This window comes from Strix uralensis, chromosome 1, assembly GCF_047716275.1.
Source record: "Strix uralensis isolate ZFMK-TIS-50842 chromosome 1, bStrUra1, whole genome shotgun sequence".
Lineage (NCBI taxonomy): Eukaryota > Metazoa > Chordata > Aves > Strigiformes > Strigidae > Strix > Strix uralensis.
In genome coordinates, this window is record NC_133972.1 from 74,392,063 (window position 1) to 74,396,113 (window position 4,051).

The 4,051-nt window shown below is 40.4% G+C and overlaps 1 long non-coding RNA gene across 2 annotated transcripts; it reads left to right on the forward strand.

The window, feature by feature from the left end:
- Window positions 1–1,162: 1,162 nt before the first annotated feature.
- LOC141953859 (uncharacterized) lies at window positions 1,163–3,714 on the forward strand. Of its 2 annotated transcripts, none has more exons than XR_012632024.1 (4): window positions 1,163–1,300; window positions 1,483–1,585; window positions 1,791–1,957; window positions 3,594–3,714. It is a non-coding gene; the product is annotated as an uncharacterized LOC141953859 (long non-coding RNA). The 2 variants fall into 2 exon arrangements; XR_012632023.1 differs by having other exon boundaries at window positions 1,791–1,962; window positions 3,594–3,637.
- The last annotated feature ends 337 nt before the right edge of the window (window positions 3,715–4,051 follow it).

The following is a 4,051-nucleotide window of genomic DNA, read 5'->3' on the forward strand; positions in this document are numbered from 1 at the left end:
TGACAGCCAACAAATATCACCTGATGATGATTTACAGATTCCTGGGAATATGTGGTGTTGAGTCTCAAAGAACTGGAACATGAACAACTCACCCAATATGCTTCTTGGGAAACAGTGTAATGTACCCACCCTCTTCATGCTCTCCTAATTTAGGACATGTGTAGTGTGTAATGATGAACTGGCCAACTGGTTATGTTGCTGTAAATCTTATTCCCCACCTTACAAAACACCCTTGATTGACCCCTTCTTTCATGAAAGCTCAGCCCAAGGTTTCCAGTCCACCTCTTGGGAGGGAGACAGATCACACTAGCCATTTGTGAACGCACTTCTCCAGAGAGAAAAATGCAATATTTCACTGGGAGCCTTTTCAAGTTCTGTGACCCGCTTTTGCTTCCCTTTAAGCTATGACCAGTATTTATTTATTTATCCCTTTTTAAACACAATAATTTAATTAAGAATCTAAGCAGCAGTGTTGAAATGATCTTTGAACTACACCCCTATCACTGAAGGAAATTTATGAATGCATTATATGAGAAAGATCCTATTATCTAAAAAGCTCTTTACTAAAGGGATTTGGCATCTGAAAAGTAAAACTTGAAATTCTGCACTAAATTTATAATGTAGAGATGTGAACATTATTTATAGAGTCTGAAAGGTATTCCAACTGAATCTGACAAGTTTGTCTGGATTGTTTATTAAAAATAGAACGGTTTCAAGTTCAAAGGATTTCAGAAGCGAGTTGGATATTTAGGAGTTGAAGGACAGATTATAAAGGTACTTGTGTAACAGATAGAGGTTTAATGGTCTAGGCTGCCTCTTCAGTCAGTGAAGAGAGATTGGCATGTTCCAGTTATGTTCTGTTTTCTTAGGCACTTATCTTTGGATGGGAATTTATTGGCTGATCATCTCAGCAGGACATTAACAGGGTGTCTGTAGTTAATCATTATCATCACCTGCCAGTTCCAGTTCCGTTGGCTTCAGATCAAGAGAACACTTCTGAAAGCTACCTGGGATGTAGGCACCTTGACCAGAAAATGACGAGATCCAAAAAAGAGAGTCCCACCTGTGCAGTCTCACTCAACCCTAGGAACTGAGCTGTTGCTGGTTGTGTAACAGAACAGATTCAACAGGACTATCTCCTCCTCACCAGCCATCTGCTAAGTGAACATCAGCACTAGAGGACCTAGTTCATAAGTCCCAAATGGTTTCTGGGATATGAAGGCTCAAAGACATTTGGCCCAACATAGTCGAGACAGTTACATTTCTGGACATGGTCAGCGGAAGAATTAAAGGTGCTCCGGTAAGTGCTCTGGAGGAGGACCCAGTGGCTAGGGGAGGGATAGAAGGTCACTTACTTGCTGTCAGGCCTCTCCATCCGAGTGGTACTGTGGGCACCTAACTGCAGGCTTAGCTCTAGTCCTTTGTCCTTCATGGAGCTGAACTGACAGGTGGACATAACCAAATAGTTCTATCCAACTGCAGGTCTGGAATCAGGGTCTGATAGCTCCAGTTAATGAATGGCACCTGTGAAACCTGGTTTTCTATGGCTTTGGATCTTCTGACTGAATAATCCTGTATCAAGAAGGTATGAGCTCTATTCCAAAGTTTGGCTGTGACTGGTAAGTTCCTCAAAGTGCTTACCTCTGGAGATTCTCTTGTGACTAATAAATACAATAAAAGAGTTCTTCTTAGAGGTCTCTTTTAAGAGCACTATAATTATTTCCTGTAATGCCTTCTTAATTTCACAATATTTGTGGAATTTCATCTTTTATCTTTTTGTCCTCTAATAGGTTGACTTGAAATGTACCAACAGGTTCAAAAGGCTTTGGTGTGGGGAGAGAAGATAGATGAAGGATGACGTGCAGTACTTTCCTGAGAAAAGTAGAATTAAAAGGGCATAGTGTCTGTCCTATGAAGTCTGCTGTATCTCCAAAGGATGGTCAAAACACAGTAGTGGGTATGGTGTGTGTGTATATATATATGGTATGGTATATATATAAGAGTGGGCAAAACACTGATGGGAATATGGTATATTAAGTGTCAGAAAGACTGGGGAATTCTTTTAGCAACTTGATGAGACCCCCAGTTAAGTTTGCCACTACCTACACTACCTACTCTGCTGGAATCTATTGACATGAGCTTGCTCAGAGGTATGATGCAGGAATTAATATCCTCGCACTTTCCATTGCCTCATTTGCTTGGTTTTGTATTATATATGTATTATATACTCCACATGGGTTCTGTAGGGAAAAGAGAAATAAAGATGAAAGGAGACTGCCATTTTTTCCATGAAGAGCAGATTGCAAGAGTGTGGCATTTTTCCCACACATCTTGAATGGTTTTGGGCTTGAGCTTTTTGAGGAGTTTTAATTAATTTATTGTTTAAGTAACTGTAATGAGAAGAGCCCCTGCCACACTGATTCTAATGAGGATTGCATGTGCTCTGTGTCCTTCTCATTGTGGCCTGTATCATTTAAATATCTTCACCAACATGTGCTGTGGCAGATTTCACTTATATCTGCTTAAATTAAAGCTTGTCAGTTTAGGAGCTAAGAAGCATGCAAATATTTGAGAGAGATTTGACATTCACTGCTGAAATCACTGCACTAAATATCTGGCATCAATGACATTACTTGAGAAGGGTTAGAAATTCTTGCTTTGTTGTACAGGCTGGACATTCTGGACTTAAAGAGGAAAAAATATACTTCTCCTTCTGTGTTCATAATTAAAGTCTCCACCAAAATTTCAGCTTCCTTTTCTTCTGTATTTTCTCCGAGCAATATGTGACTGTTCAAGTTCCTCAAAGTTGCTGCTGGGAGAACAAACAGTACCAATATCTCAGAAGTAGTTGGAGTAATAGCACGATTTTGCTGTAAAAGGAATGGCATTTCCTTATGTTCTCATCCCCCAGAAATGCAAGGGAAGATGGCGCTGAGCTGGAAGAGTCTGATGGAACCTTAGATATTTGAACAGCTCCAGATGCAGGAGATGAAGCTTAATTTCCCGTGTGCGTGTATTTTTTCTTCTTATGGGTCACTGTAGCAAAACACCATACTGTATGTAGTATGTACAGCAGTGTACAGCATGCAGACTTTTCTGTGCTGGAAATTACTTGCTTGTTGACAAACTGAAGTCAAACTTGGTTATTAAAACACAGGTATTACACATCTAAGTTTAATTGTAATAGAATTGTAGTGGTACTTAACTGGCTGTTACAAAAGGGACCAGAACCCAAATACCTCAATACCACAAGAGAGTACTTGCTACCAAACGTAGAGTTGCTTCTCTTCTCTCATACAGGATCAGTGAATATGAAGTGGACAAACAATATCAGTGCAGATAGGATCATAGGATAATTCAGGTTGGAAAACATCTCAGGAGGTCTCTAGTCTAATGTCATGATCTAAGCAGAATCAGCCATGAGATGAGACAGGTTCCTCAAGGCTTTATCCAGATGGGCTTTGAAAACCTCCAAGGAGGCTGCACAACCTCTGGGCAACCCTGATTGTCCTCAGGGAAAAAAAATAAAAATAAATCCTTGTAGCTAGTCTGAACTTGTTTCAATTTATGCCTTGTCTTCCCACCATGCACAGCTGTGAAGAGCTTGGCTCTGTCTTCTTGATGACCTCCTTGCTCAGCAACGGGGTGCTCTGTTGACCACCAACTTCTGGTGACTGAGATGCAGAGAGGAGGCTCCGATGGTGTACTGACATCTTAGATGGTATAAAGGCAAGTAATGGATGTTAAATACAGTGTTTCCTCTTCCAAAGTCTGTGTATTGGCTTATTCCCTCAATCGCATCACTCCTTTCGAAGCATTTTTTTCTTCAGCATCAGACTGCTGGGTTTCCTGCTGTTCAATGATTCTAAGAGTTGGGAGGAGGAGACATTTTGTTTACCTGTATTGGTTTATCTTGTTTGCAGTTAGGCACATGAAAAAACACCACTTTCCACAGAGGTTTTGTGTCCCATTTTCCACAGTTTATTCCTCATTTCCTTTAGGATCTGACTTCTAGCCATAATCATCTGTAGCTGTAACTTGGTTGTTTCAG